Below are 16,799 nucleotides of genomic sequence, written 5' to 3'. Positions count from 1 at the left end.
TTTGCGCCTGGTCATTCCTGTCGAAACTATTAAGTTGGCCAAACACCTTTCAATTATAAGCCTTTTTTTCTTAAACAGTCTGTTGTAAGCTCTTTCCAATGCGTTATTAGGGTTTCTAAACGGTGTCACTAGCCACGGTTCTAAGCCATAACTATCATCACCCAGTAGTACTGCACCAGGAAACTGTTGCATAGTTACACGTATATCGCAGTTCCTCCAAATTCTTGCATCGTGTACAGAACCTGGCCAACTAACATCAGCACTAGTAAACATTTCCACTGAGTTACATGTTGCCTGCACATTTAAAGTCGCCAATCCCTTTCTGTTGATGTATTCATCACCGTGTTGATTCGGTTTCAAAATCTGAACGTGCGTGCAATGAATCACTCCAATAGCACTTGGAAACTGAAATTTTTGTTGCCACGCTTGCTGTGCTTCGTTTATTTTGATCCATAAATGGGAATTTTCAACTATTTTGTTCATTACAAATGAAATTGTTTTTGAAACAGTCGACTGAGTGATTCCCAATTTTCTGCTACAGTTGCTACACCCTTTTAAAATCCAGGATTGGCCATATATCGCAAGAAAACCTTCATTTTATGATTTGAAGGAAGATCGGCTCCTCTTCTTTCAAGATTTTCTCCCGAAAAATACGTTGCCATCCAATTTACATGTTCTTCTTGAAATCTGTAAAGAGATTTAAAATCTCGCCAATTAGCTTTCCTTCGCACTTTGTATTGCTTCTTTGCACGTAAATTCACGAATTCTGCCATTTTATGACCAGCTTATTGCAAGGTGCATCTCCTACTAACGAGATGCAAAAATTTTGGAGCATATGCTCAACTAAGTAAGCAAAGCATACATTTTATTCATAACAAGTTGAGCAAATACTTAAACGTGAGTAGATGCTCATGCTTCATCTAATACAAGTTTGAGCAAAACCTTTTACTTACATATTTATTCATAAACTATATATAGCATGTGCTTCAAGTTTTGCAAGTTGCTCATTTTTATTCATACGGGCCATTATTTCTTAAGATATTTTTTGGCTTAAGATATTTTTCCCTACATTTTTGGTGTTACACATCAGTAGTAAAAAATAGTAATTCTTTCAGTATAGAACATGATTTCAGTCAAGCAGAAAATTGATTTGAATTACATAAACCTCAAATGGTGTAACCGATTTAAGCCTTCAAAACAGAGAATATTACATACTTACTTATAAAAAAGAAATTAGGAATTCAATTCTTAGAATACGGGGCCATGAAACTAGTTTACTGAACAGTATTCAGATTTTAAGAAATCTAGGGTCTTTACTGATTAAAAAAATACTATACAGGGTGGTCCGAATTGTATTCCGGAAACTTCGCCAGCATATTCTGCAGATAAAAATAAGTAAAAAAGTTCGTATAAATATATATGTTCTAAAATGCTTAGTTTCAGAGATACAGGGTGTAGAAGTTTCATTTTCATTTCGATTTTTTCTAAATAATTTATGAAGTAACGTTAATATTTGGATGAAAATTGGTGACTGGAAGTTTTTTGACATGAGAGATTTGATTTTGATGTCAATATGACTCCTATTTGTAGAGGGCGCCACCTACATATTTTTTAACTGGTTTGAAGAGTAATAACTTTTCCTACGTATCTGTATAAAACTACTGAATAAAAAATATACATTTACGACGTTTTTTACGTAAAAAATTTCTTGGTAAAAATCGCCGAGTAATGGTTCTCGATATATTTGCAATCGAAATTATCAATAGCTGTCATCATTGATAAATTAAACATGTTGACTAAATAGTTATTAGACTGAAACGATAAATTTAAAATGTTTTTGTGCCAAAAGTTTAACAGAAACAATAGAATCATCATTTGTTCGCAGACAAATTTATCATTAATTTAAAGAAAATTAAAAAGAAAAAAAAAATAAAGACAAAAAAAGTTTATTATTTCAGTCAAATAACTATCTACTCAATGTTTTTACTTTTTGTCAATAATTACATGTATTGGCTATTTCCATTCAAAATATTTTGAGAACGGTTGCTAGTAGCTATTTTTACCAAGAGATATTTTTTATGTAAAAAATCACGGAAATTTACTCAGTAGTTTTATGCAGGTATGGACGAAAAGTTATTACTCTTCAAAACAGTTAAAACATGTGTAGGTGGCGCCCCCTAAAAATAGGAGTCATTTTAAAACCAAAATCAAATTTCTCATGTCAAAAAACTCCCAGATACCAATTTTCATCCAAATATTAGCGTTACCTCAGAAGTTATTTGGAAAAAATCGAAATAAAAATGAAACTTCTGCACCCTGTATCTCCGATACTAAGCATTTTAGGACATACATTTATAGGAACTTTTTGACGTATTTTTATCTGTAGAATATGCTGCCGAAGTTTATACATATATATACATATACTGCCATTACTCGCTGACGAGTATTCGACACGCATCAAAAGATCTGCTGAAAAAGATCTGCATCAAAAGATCTGCGGAAATGCTGCCGAAGTTTACGGAATACAGTTCGGACCACCCTGTATATTACATTGATTTTTTTTTATTTTTTTTTCTTTAGTTTTTTAGTGATGGCAAATATATGAGTTTTGTTGATTGTATAGACTTATTTCTCTGAAAGTATACGAGATATAAGGGAGAGTAGTCTTATGATTAAAATAAAAAAAAATCAGTTGATTTAAATCAAATTAACTTAAATCTTTGTACCCTGCTTACAACAAATATAAAACCTTTCAATATTCAAGAGCGATAATATTCTAATGCGTGTCGTTTTGGTCAAAAGATTATATAGGTCGAAACGAACCTGAAGCGTACCACATTGAAAACTATACGCGGTTCACATAATTAATGTGAATTTTATTTATTACTTTTTCGTTATTTTGTTAGTCGAACAATGGCAAACGGCAGGAAATACAAGAGCAGTTTGCGTTTGACGACATGCACAAACCGTATAAGAGTTCAAGCGACCGACCGGTTCAGCACGGGAATGCTTCGACTTTTGTAATTAACGGAAAGGTTAATGAGCTGTTTCGTGTTTTTCGATTATTAATTTGTGGTAAATTTTGAATATATGTTGCTGTCGAAGACTGCCTCATCCTTAAAAATAAAACCAGATTTTTTTTTATTTTAATCGTTTATTTTTAAATTGAAAATGAACCCTAAGAAAACTAAATTTATGATCATCACTAAGAGAGAAGATGTCCAAGCCAATGTTCTAATAGATGATATACCTATGGAGAGAGTACAAAAATATAAATATAAATATATACCTTTTACACATTGTAGTTCAACACGTATGCACAAAGGTTAAACGTCCGTCTCACAATGTAGCCACAGTATAGCATTTACGTATACACAAAGTAAGGGATACACAGTGTGCCGTAGGATACACAGTGCTTGTGTATTACGTTTAAACTATGTTTACACATTGCAGTTGTGACTTGTGACTACCGCGTGTATACGTATGTATTTTGCTTCGTATATACATCTTGTGCTAGATAAAACTACTTCTGATGAACGAATTTAGGAAATAATACAAGTTTTGATGCCTAACTTTTCGTTCTTTTTAAGAAATATTTATTCAATGATACCACAATTATATCTTTTTAGAACGAAAATTAGGAAGGCAAAACTTTGTATTTTACAAAAGTATCTCGATCGTAAGTTCAAGAGAAGTAGATAGCCTTAAAATTGTTCCATTTTTGTTTTGTATTAAATGTTCCATTTTTCTTCCATAAAATGGATTAAATGGTTAAAAATTAAAATTCTTATATTTCTTTATATCATGGAACAAAATAGCGCAAATAACACAATAATAATAATTATTTACACTGCAGAAACCAGAAGTAAGAAAACACTGTAAAAGAACAGAATTTGTATCAAAATGTATTAAAAATATAAGTACCTAGTATAACAACATACTAAAATGATAAACACTGGTATATCGCCACGATTTGGTGGACCTCGTTTATAGTAATTGAAGTCAAAATTTGGTAAATTGGGTATAGAGTAACGGAAGAGTCGCTGCTATAATATTAATAATACTCTTAGGAAGGTGTAACAAGGTAATTAAAAACTTGTACTTACCTTAAAATCTCTTTTAAACTACACACAAACTGAACATTTATATAGAGCTTCCGAATGATAAAACAATAATGGCTGCTAACACATACCACTCCTAGAAAGGAGAAAGGAGAGAGGACACATAAGATACACTTCATATACACTTGGTCGGTGTGTCTACGCTGATGCTATCCGCGCATGCGCACACCTTCATTTCATGCTAGAATGTAGACACAACAGTACACTATTACAAAGTGTCTATATAGATATTTATGTTATGTGTATACGTCACATTCTTACAAGGTGTGTACTATAGGCACAACTATGATACGAAGTATCACACATACATATGACTTATACATTATATGTCTCATATACCGACGTCAGATTTACTAGATGAACACTTAGTTTCACTTTAACATATGTTGTTTCTCATGTGTCTCCCTTGTAGAAACGTAATTTCATTTGGACGTGCTATATGGGGAGTTGCCACCTGTACTTTTTTGAAAAAAAGGACGGTTCTTTTTTGGAACAAATTGTCCTTTTGACTTTTTTTTACCTAAAAAGTCCTTTTATTTACGTATTTTCACTGAGAAAATTGTCTACAGCAACCAGCAATATTTCTTTCGTCCAAATTTAATGAGACATATTATAAAACTTATAAATAAACTAGTGTGTAACCCTCGACTTCGTTCGCGTCGAATTAATCATTTCTAATGGTGATGATACAGCAAAGCAAGAATTTCCATTAACATACAAACTGGATAAAATTTTCTCACATTTATGTCAGCATGAGAAAAAACAATATGACGATAATATTATATTTTGGCAGTTATTATAAATATGAAAGATAAAAATCAGTTTCACCCCATTTCACCTCCTTAGGGGTAGATTTGAAAAAAGTACTGCGATGACAAAAGAGATATAAAAGGGTACTTAAATAGCCCACAGTCAATCCGTTTGCCAAAAATCAGCTTTAAACGTCAAGCAGTTTAAGCAGAATCGTGATTACTCAATGGTCATATTTTATGAAACGCCCTGTATAAATTTTAAAAAAATGTTAAAATATGTAAAACAACAAAATAAAATATACGTGTTTAAGAGTTTTTCCGAAAAACTCACCAGTTTTTAAATAAAAACTATTCTAATATTTGACGGGTGGTTTCACCCCCTTAGAATTCGAGTTTCGAAAAATCCTTTCTTATCGAACCTCTACACCCTAGAATCAACTTGTATGCCAAAGTTGAGCTTCTTACGTTGAGTGGTTTGAGCAGGATCGTGATTAATCAGTGTGTCAGTCACTTAAGGATTTTATATATTAGTATAGATGTTTTTTTTTTTCAAATGTCACAAAAGTATTAATTTAGAACATTTGTGCAAAGCGGTATATTTTAGGTTACTCTCTTAGGTTTACGTAATTATAGCCGATAAAAAAATCTCAAAATCGAACGGAAGGTTCTAGAGGAAATTGATGTTAAAAAGTGTAAATCTTGCTTATAATGCAGGTGTGTTTATTTAGATATATGATTTAGTAAATTTTTGTGTAACACACCTATAATAATATAAAGCCATATTTCATAAAAGTAGTTCAACAATTTTTCGTTTATTACAATAAAACAGTTAGAAGGACTGCGATCTACATACATCACTCATTCGCGTTTGAACCAATTAAGAAATACTTCAACGCAAATATACGAGTACCGTACACTTTGTCATAATTCCTGAAGCTACGAGATGGCGAAGGAATTTTTGTTATTCGCACGAGTGAAAAACCACATAAAATCAAAACAAACACAATAAATAACTCGGCATGATTTATAAAAGATCCATTTACCAGTTCGGTAAGCATTCCTCACATGTACACGGTTGTATATTATCGCGATTGTAAATAACGCGCCATTTTTGACACTCGGCAAACCGTGTCAGGATTGTATTTTATTTTTAAGTGTTCTTATTTTTTTGTGTTTGTGATCGTTGCTTCCCCTTCTTGCTCTCCGTCACTGTTAATTTGGCCTCGATCGGTTTGGCATTTCTCTTTGGCGAATGCCGCCCGCCGTTTGCGAAGTATTACGCGATTCGAGTCGAAAACCAGCTTCAATTCGATGAAAAGATTGAAACTAAAGATCGAAATCTTAGAATAAGCTATAAAAAAGGCTTTTTATAATCTGTGTTCTCTTATATCTTATAGCTTTTTGTACAGGGTTCCTCAAATGCTCCAGGGTATCAGATTCTATATTTCAGATTTTCAATCTCTATGTGTAGAGTAAAATAGCCTTTTGTTTTCTATGCCAAGTTGGTTAAAATCGGTTCATCTGAAACTGAACAGTATCAGCATTTGAATAAGAAATATTTAACCTTCTCTCACTACTTTGTGTTTGGCAATAGACGAAAATGGTTTAGAGCAAGAAGTTCATATTTATGAAGAATGTACATTTTCAATATATCGCAATTCGGAAAATTTAAGAGAAAATTGGTATTTATTGTTCTGCAAAGCCTATTGTTCTGCAAGCTCTGTTCAGCCTTTTTATTTTCACAGATAAAGAAAAACGAGATTTGGTATGTTAGTATATGACCTAAATTAGAATTGATTGACGTATTCATTTGTTTTTGACCACTTTCTGTTAAAACGGAAATGACTACAACTTTTGATTTTTAAATGACACCTTAAGTATATTTGTACTTATTCGATAGAAAATGACACTCTGGAGTGCCATGGCTGTGTTAAAAACACTAATTTTCAGTCAAGGAGCCTTGGAAATATAGATTTGGTCGTCTAATGTTTTTTGTGTCTTGTCCTGGTCGGTTAAAAGATACCCAAATCCTATTTTTAATCATATCTCATTTTTTTCAAATGTAATAAGGTTGGTTCATTAACATATTGGGAAAACGCATTTTTTCGAATAATTTGGTACCACATACTTGGTATTTCGAGTCAAATTATCGTTATGAACTCCATGTTACAATTTCAAATAAACCATATACGAAAATGTCAAAAGTTGACATATGATATGTCATTTTCTATCGAAAGTGTTTCTAGTCAAGTCTGAGGGTGCCATTTAAAAAAGTAAAAATTGTAATCATTCCATTGAAAATCAAAAATTGTAGTCATCCCCGGTGCAGGAAGTGACCAAAAAAAAATTGAATACGTCAATCAATCCTAATTTATTTCATATACTAAATATACTAAATCTCGTTTTTTTGATCTGAAAAAATAAAAAAGTTATAGGGGATGGATTTCCAATTAAATTGTCAATGTTGTGCCGACTAGAGATACTTGGACTGTTGTGTGTATGGGGTTTATCCTTTATTACCTTCTAAACTAGTGCTGTTTACCTATTAATTATTTTATGACTATTATATGCTGATTGTTTCATCTTCTGCGATAACAAATTTTTTGGTGTCACCTGTTGCTATATTCGACTTTGACGTTCTCTGACTCGTGCCAACCCAACCACACTCACTATTGTTTTGCTTAAATCATTCCTTAAGGTTGTCGAGGCTATTAAACCTATTTCATTTTGTTATTCCGTTCATCTTCTCTATTTTGTCAGCGATTTCTTTAAAGTGTGAGATGTTGAGCAATGACATGTCTTGATCACTTTCTTTTTTTTATTAACGTTCTTTATTAGCCAATCTTCTTGGTTTATGCTCCAATAAAATCTGTGGGATTCCCATTTTGCTATATTAGATTGCCAACTTTCTGTGTTAATTATATCTGGAATTACAGATGTTTTTTTGCTTTGTCATATAAGATTCTAATTATGGCCTTCTTTAGCAACATTGTATGGTTCTTCAAGAACGCCAAAAGACTTAAGAATTGCATGAAAGAAGGAAAATCTGTCCCCGTAAGTATATCCAAAGAAAATAATGAAATTTCTATTTTCCAGACGAACATAACAGTAATCTATTGTTGTGTAGAAGAAATAATAATACAGGAAAGAACACACCGTTCAGATGATAGACTAGTATGGGTTTGTGTTGCGTGCTCTAAATAGATTGAAAAACGTGGTAATGTTACGTTATTATCTGTACCGGAGCAGGAGGGTCACAAGGGCAACAAAATGGCAGATAAAATAGCCAAACTAGGCCCATCAATACCTTTTATTAGCCCATAATCGTTCTGAGATGCTGCAAAAGCAATTACAAAAATGTTTGCAAAATAGTGGTTAGCCAAAAAATCTCTAGAATGGAATAGATGGAATATTCACCAAGACGGCAGGCTAATCAGTTCATAGTAGAATACTCGCGAACATTTTCGACAGACTTAACGAGCAGACACAAAAACTGTTAAAATTGTAGTGCGTCTATTAATTTGGAATTGCAAGCTCAGTAGGCATTTAATGATTATGAGAGTGACGGAAGCTATGTGACTTTGATAATCAGAAGAAGAAACAGCAGAACTGCATATGTTTCCTTTAGAAATTTTAGCAGGTGTTCTGTAATTATCCAACTCTTAAATTATTCTTTTTTGCATTTTTAAGGATTACTGTTGTCTCTCTTATTCTTCTCTATATTGTAAACCTTTCTAGACGATTGTCGTTATATGTGATGTACTAGATTGAATTCCTAGGTTATTTTCTTCCTTGTTTTGGTCAGGATTGTTATTGTTTCTCATTACCTGCCCCATTATATTGTCTCATCTCGTGAAACAATTTATCTGAATCACTTTCTTCATTCCAACCGTAGGCAAGGTATTCAGAAAAACGGCCCTAAATACATAGAAAGAGCCGAGCAGAACGATTCTGCTATTACAGTACCGCCGTGCCTAAGATTATTCCGCTCCTTCCGAGAAGAAGAACAAAAAGCGCTGGAGAGCGCTCTTAGATAGTGAGATTGTATCTCCATGTACGGAACGACGCGAGTACGGCCGGCGCCATACCACCACAGTACTGCCTCGCTAACGGTACTTGTTAGTACCTTTTTTGCTTGGAGAGATGGCGCGACTCATTCGGTCTCTCTTCTAGAAGGCATCTGGTTTGAAACATTGTCCGTGTAACGATTAGATTGTATGAAAATGGTGGTTTTGTTAGTCATGCGGGAGAAGTACCATCTTAAGGCTTGGTGTTTTGATCAGTGAGATGTAATAAATTTATTACCTTACGAGAAAACCGCTATTAATTACACATATTGAAACATCATCTAATCTATGGTAAAACTATTTCTACCTGCAACAATGTATTGAACACACAAAGTTACTGATTTTACTATAGCTGTAATAGTAGCGTATAGTACGTAGTAGTAGTAGTATAATAGCGTATATAACGTAGTAGTAGAGTATATTTTGGCCTTCACACTGTTCACACTAATATTTGCACACATTACTTGCCCCTAAAAATTTGGAAATAACATAAAAAAGACTCATTTGTAAGAAACAAAATATGAAGAACAGCAGCATAGATTTTCTGAAAGTAAATGGCTAGTATAGTATTTTTACACAGTATTTTGTTTAAATTTTACTTAATAATTTCCTTATATATCTTATTTAACAGAAGAGCTGATTTTTTATAGTAAATAAAGTTAAATCAGAATAAAAACAACAATCACGTACGAATCAAGGCTTTTATATAGAAATATGCTAATTAACATAAACATTAATACTCCTTAACCGTGCCGTACCACTAAGAATTTAATTAAAATTCATACAACGAAGACATTTAAACTTGTTTCATTTAACAGATCCTCTATAAATTCCTTTGTAGCGCCGTCAAGAAAAGACAAAAACAATTAACTATCAACAATTAACTATCAAATAAATATATATTAAAAAATTTAAAATGAACAAAGGATTTTAGTAGAATATTTTCAGGAACTGTACAAACAGAATAATAATTAATTATTTTTATTAATAGAAAATAGTTAAATGTCCATGCTGAAATTATCTGTAGAATATAGCCTTAAATTAAGTTGAATTAGAAATAGAGGGTCCTGCAAACATTTCGTTGGGTATCTATAAATGTGACACGAATAATAAAGAAATTAAGGATTAAGTGCATACCTAAACTATGCACTTGGACATATTTCAGGAAATTATGTTATTTTAGAGTGTTTTTTGAGTGGAAATATATTATTTACTCAACAAAATGTTTCTAGATTAGTTTTAGATACAATTTTTTCTTCTCTATTATAAAATAGTTTTAACAAAAGGTGTCTAACCTTCCAAAAGCTCCACGTCGCCTATTAATTTTACCTCGAAGGCAATAAAAAGGGCACCTGAAATTCAGATTTTCGACTCTGAACCCAGACACCGACCTCAAGGGCCGACTTTATAACAATAGAGCCCCGTCTAGCTGCTGCAGCCTCATAAAAATTAAAAGGTTCCCTTTTTATTATTCTGGCTGGTTATTTATGAGGTGCGCGTCGAAAAGTTTCACCCAAAAACCGTCTTTCTCCACTTTTACAATCTTTATTAGATTAAACAGTGCCTATGTACGTTGAACGTGTATGTGTATTATAATATTATTATTTAAGATAAGAAATATACACATAGAAAAACTTTATTGTACAAAACGAAGGTACCCAAGTTATAAAAACTAGATGTAAAACGAAAAATACCATAATAGGTTGCAACTTATTTCCTAAAAAAGTTTGAAGTTCGTATATAAACAGATTATCGATTATAAAGATTTTTTGCAACACTTTGTTATTTAAACATTTATAGATTTTTTCTATTGATAAATAATGTGAATTTGGTTTTGCATTAATAACTTACTAATGAAAAATCATATACGCATATACGCCAAATTTTGGCTGGAACATTTATTTTGAGAACACCACATGGTAGTAAAATAAAATGTTGATATTTTGGTGAAAGTTTAAAACACCCTGTGGAATATGTTAACAAAGCAATGCAAATCATTATAATCATGTATCTACATCTTTTATCGATAGTTTGGTTTTTGGTTTATCTCAATAGTTTTTTTTGGAGATATTCGCTTTTGAAGAAAACACTAACATTTTTTTCCTAATTTTTACATTAAAATCATGCCTTTGCTTTTGATCTTTTTCAGCAAACTTATGAAATAGTGTTTAATTTATGTAATCTTACTGTCATTCAAAAAATATATTATTATCGTGTGTTGAGCCGTTAATCAAGGAGAGATGGTTTTAAGTTCAGAAGTTGATCTCTACCACGTTCAATTTTTTGATGCAACCATAGTGGATACAACTTCTGGACTTAAAACCATCTCCGCTTAAGTAACTCCCAACAAACAATAATAATATGACATTTCAATGATATTGACATTAGAAAAACAATAAACTCTGTAAAATTTGCTGTGAATCGTTAAAAAGCAAATATCTTTAATAAAAATAAAGCTATTGAGATAAACCAAAAAAGAAACTATGGAGAAAAAACTTACCTAATTGATGAACTGGTGTGGAAGTTTCACCAAAATATGAATATTCTGTTTTCCCTCGTATAATAGACAGATGAGAACTGCCTTTTTAATTTAGAAAGAGATACTAAAAAGTCAAACCGTTTAGCTACAAATTGCTTAAAAAATCGTCCAAATTGGCCAACTAGAACATAATATATTAACTACTTTATTTCTTCGGTAGATTTAGCTTAACTAACTATTTAGTAATTCCTAAATTATTTTGGTGTAAATAGAGATATTGATTTATTTAAAACGAATGATTCACTTTGGATACACACTTTGGGTACACCAAAAGTGATGCAGCGTAAATCTCGCTTATGCTCTTAAGTTATATTTAACACATATATATGTATCCAGGGACGCAACTAGACATATACCGTATGATCGAAAAAAATGGCGTCCAGTTGGCTGGGAAATGTATGAATTTACATATAAAATGACAGCGATCTTCATTTCATAGCCATCGTTGACGCCGTTTTTTCTCGATCATACGGTACTTTTAGGGGGGCTCAAGTTTTTGGGGGGGGCTTAGGTCACTATAAGATAAGATTCATGTGAGGTTAAAACCAATTTTATACGACACGCACTGGTCATCTGGAGGGGCTAAACCCCCCCCTGCCCCCCCCCTAGTTGCGCCTCTGTATGTATCTATTGTTATATGATTACATTTAAAGATTTATTACATCAAAATTCAGAACATCCTATATTCAGAGATTTATCCTTGACTGAATCTTAAATTTACTTTTGCCAAATATTATTTACATGTTCATTCAATTTTTAGGGCAATATTTGATAACATTAGCAATTTTTTTAAATTTAAGTGGTATTTTGGCGCCTATCCTATAACAGTTTTGTTTACATATTAAATATTAAGACGCTGACAAAAAAATGACGGACCGACATAGAACTAGTATAGATTTAAAATTATACATTTTTTCTATCATGAAAATTGAATTTATATCAAATAAGCTCTCTGATCAAACCCGCTTTCCTGGCCGTTCTTTAACGCTACAAGTGTTACGTAGTAGTACGTCGAGAGTAGTACCAAGGAACCGGTTCGCCCACCTTCACCACCTCGATCGTCGTCGAGTACCAAACATTAAACTATTTTGTTTCCAAATGCCAGGCGTTGAATTATTGTCGTGACATTTGGGTTCCGATCGCATTTCGACCAGACTGTACCCAGTACCCTTTAATTCTGACAGTATTACAGCGAGAAAAATGATTTGAGAAGGTACTGCTAAGTATTATGGTTTGAATATTCTATAAAATGTTGTATTCTACAAGAATTTAAATTATTTCCGGGAAATGTTGAGCTCATGAATATTTTGAAAATTATCCCTAGTTAACTAAAGTTCCCAATTTATTATTTCAGTCAAGTAAAAATCTACTCAACATGTTTATTTTTTGTCAATAATGACATGTATTGACTACTTTTATTCTAAATATCTTGAGAACGGTTGCACGTAGCGATTCTTACTAAGAGACCTTTTTTACGTAAAAAATGTCGTTTATGTATATTTTTTTTACTTAGTAGTTTTATACAGGTACGGACGAAAAGTTATTGCTCTTCAAATTAGTTAAAAAATATGTAGGTGGCGCCCTCTACTAGCAGGAGTCATATTGACATCAAAATCAAATTTCTCATTTCAAAAAAGTCCCAGATATCAATTTTCATTCAAATATTGACGTTACTTCAGAATTTATTTGGAAAAAATCGAAATAAAAATAAAATTTCTGCACCCTGTATTTCAGAAACTTTTCTCCAAAGTATTTTAGGACATACATTTATACGAACTTTTTTACTTATTTTTATCTCCAGAATATGCTGCCGATGTTTCCAGAATACAGTTCGGACCACCCTGTATATCTTTTCGCTTTTATTTAAAACTTATCAAAATAATTAGCAAGAACATTTTATTTTTATTTTAACACAACAAATAAATTTTTAAACAATTTCAAACGTTACAAATAATATAAAAAGTTTTAAAATTCGAAGCTTGTTTGTAATTATATAACGAGAAACTATGGTTACGCTCGTTAAATTTGACACTTTATGTCAGTTTAATAAAATATTTTCGTACTTTTATGCTTAGACAAAAAAAAATTAATACTTATATTTTTTGAACAATGTTAACAACCTCTAATATGTATTGACGACATAAAACAGATCCAACAAGTTATTCCCAGTGAGCATTTTATTCCTTTAAGGGAAAGGTGTTCTAGGTGACGTCGTTGTTACGTTACAAGGCCCTTTTTTCTCCTCTGATAAAAGTGAATAAAATGCAGATACGTAAGTAAGCGTTCCTTAATGTTCCCTAAATGTGACAAAACTTTGCTCACGGCGAGGCGTCTATCCTACTTTATATTTTTTATTTTTTAAATAAAATTATAAACTCACAGTTTAACGGGAACCTTTCTTAAAACTTCATTCAGAACATCGCAATTAGTGGAATAAATTAGTGGTTTCAATTAGCGTAGAAGTTTGTTCCGTTAATTTCAATGTAAGCATTCAGAACGTCAAAATTACTGGTGACAATTTCAATTAGTAGAAAAAGTTATCAAACTTTTAACTTTTTCACTAATTATACTTCAAAATTTGCGAGAAATGTTTTTTTGGCCTTTGATTATCTTCCGTCAGGAAAAATTGTGGTTAGAAATCAAAAGTTGATTGTCTTATAAGCTAAGGGTGTATTCCGTTCCTTACCTTGGTTATGGTAATGGTGGTTTTATGTTCCGTTTCTATAGGTTTCCCGAATGTTTTCTTATTAGGGAACACGGTTCCTGAAAAATTCGGTTACAACTGTCACCAAACTAACCAGTGCGAGAAGGCTGGTTTTTGTGGTTTTGTTTGTCAATCAATGTCATTTATGTGAAAGTAATCAAGCAAAAATTAGAAGTTCGAGTGAAATTCTTATTTAATTTCTAAAATTTGTAATAATCTTTTGTATTTACATCCAAAAGCAATGGAGGTAGGCAGTAAAGGTAAATAAATTTCATTAACTAAATAGAATGACTTTTTAGGACCATTTAAACTTATCATGCCGCCATTGTTTCTTAAAGTCAGGAACATTTAAAGGAAACATGAACAACAAGACAAAAAGTAATCGTGAATGTTTTGTAAGCTATAAAAATATAAATATTAATTATATTTGTTTATTTATTATTGATCTGTTTTAATATTGGACCTGCAAATCTTCACTTGAACTGTCTAACGAGTTTAACAGTTTATTAATAAAGTACTTTTCAATATTAAACTCCATTGAAAAGAAGAAGCAAATGTAAAAGCAGAGAATAGGTACATTAAAAATGCATAAAAGATAAATTTTATAATAAAGGTATTGAAATTTAGAAAACGTCAACATTTGACATTTTCAGTATTTTACCAAACCGTTCCGTATCAAACCGATGTTTTTCAGGAACCGCTCTTTACCGTAGTTTACCGGTCTGGTTCGCCTGGTTTTGCAACGGAATTCTCTATGAATACAACTGACTAACGCAGGCTGCTGAATGATAACTAAAAAGTATAAAGTGTAATTGAAACTACTAATTTATCCACTAATTGCGAGATTCTGAATGAAGCATAATCTTCTTAAAGTTTTCTCGCGCTTTTGAATGATCCTGTATATCCGTATCATCGCGTCGCCCGTCGGCGCCGGCGCCGTCAGAAGGAAAAACAAACGGAGAAACATCTATGCTCGCATGAACCACGAACCTGTACTCCAACGCGAACATTAATTACCAAAGTGTGGTCATTGTTTTGGCTAAGATCGTTCGTAACCTTAAACGGACGTGATCTCGGCGAACAAAAGGAATTCAAAACAAAACGCAAAACAAATTTGGTTGCTGGCCGGGCACAAAGCCAAACTAATGCGTTGAAATCTGTTCCGTTCCATCTTGATAACGAACCGAATAAACGGGTCCACGAGGCAAAAAGCTCGTTGGCAAGCTGGTAGAGTGCGCACTCATTTTTTTCGCTGTCCGATTTTCGATAGAGCGGATTTTTTAAACGGCAGCGTTAATTCGTCGCTGAATTTTCGGGATCGTTTTCATAATTTTGTACACTGAAAAACATAGTTCCAGGGAATTTATGTACTGGGTTTTAGAAATGGGAGGTACTTGTTTTCTTTTTGGTGCCATGGCTAATCTGTTCGGAGCCTAGTTTGTTAACCTTGATTTCGAACCGCACTCCTCAGCTTAATAACAGCCTACTAGCTTAGCGATTGTCTATAGTCTGTCCAACGACAAATTCCTTGACAGCGATAGGCGATAGATGTGTCGGTCATTTTAATTTCAAAGTAGTTTATTTTATTTTAGAAAGAAATAAGTTGGTACAATTGGAACGCATAGCAGAAAATTCATATATTCAAAATTTGAGTGACAAGTGATTACTTCAAAATATTGTATAAAAACGAAAAAAATCTTATCCAGTTATTTTATTAAAAAAAATTACCGTATGTGTTAATACAAAACAAACAAGTGTGTATTTTAAACAAAACACCATATACCAAAAAAATACGAACTAATGTACAAATAAAAAAATAATATTGCAAAGGAATAAATAAAACACAACCTAAATAAAACAAAATATTTTATTTATAGTAACACTTACGGAATTTTATACTTTTTAAATTATACCTTGCTTAATTAACTTTAATCTTATTATTTTTAACCAGTACCTTTTGACATTATCTCTCTGCAGTACTAAAATGTATTATTTATCCATCGTGTGTGATGTTATTTTACAGATACTCCAGTTTTTGATACTATACACGAGATGGTATACAAACTTTATTTGTGGCTAATACAACCCTCTAGCAAACTGTGTCTCTGGGCACGGAATATTAGCTGTAAACTATCTGGTAAACTGGTCTGAGTAAAAAATATACATTTATGACGTTTTCTATGTAAAAAAGGTTTCTTGGTAAAAATCGCTACAAGTAATGTTTCTCGAGATATTTTGATTCTAAATGATCAATACCTGTCATCATTGGCATAAATTAAACATGTTGACTAAATAGTTATTACACTGAAATCATAAATTTGAAATGTTTTTGTGCCAAAAGTTCAACAGAAACTGTTTTATTATCTTTTTTTCCAACAAAAATTTATGATTAATTTAAATTTCCCAAATTATCATTTCAGTCAAAAAAGTTCCCAAATTTATCATTTCAGTCAAATAACTATCTAGGTACTGAACATGTTTATTTTTTATCAATAATGACATGTACTTTCATTCTAAATATCTTGAGAACGGTTGCTCGTCGCGATTTTTACCAAAAGACCTTTTTTTACGTAAAAAATGTCGTAAATGTACCTTTTTTCACTCAGTAGTTTTCTA

The 16,799-nt window shown here is 32.1% G+C and overlaps 1 protein-coding gene across 2 annotated transcripts in view; it reads left to right on the top strand.

Annotated features, from left to right (window-relative positions):
- LOC115880442 (epidermal growth factor receptor) overlaps positions 1-16,799 on the top strand; it is a 339,558-nt gene that overhangs the window by 299,895 nt on the left and 22,864 nt on the right. The gene's annotated exons all lie outside the window — the stretch shown is intronic.

This window comes from Sitophilus oryzae, unplaced genomic scaffold (assembly GCF_002938485.1).
Source record: "Sitophilus oryzae breed Bouriz unplaced genomic scaffold, Soryzae_2.0 scaffold_1623_pilon_pilon, whole genome shotgun sequence".
Taxonomy (NCBI): Eukaryota; Metazoa; Arthropoda; class Insecta; order Coleoptera; family Curculionidae; genus Sitophilus; species Sitophilus oryzae.
The sequence above is the reverse complement of the archived record's forward strand: the minus strand, read 5'-3'. Positions and strand labels throughout refer to the sequence as shown.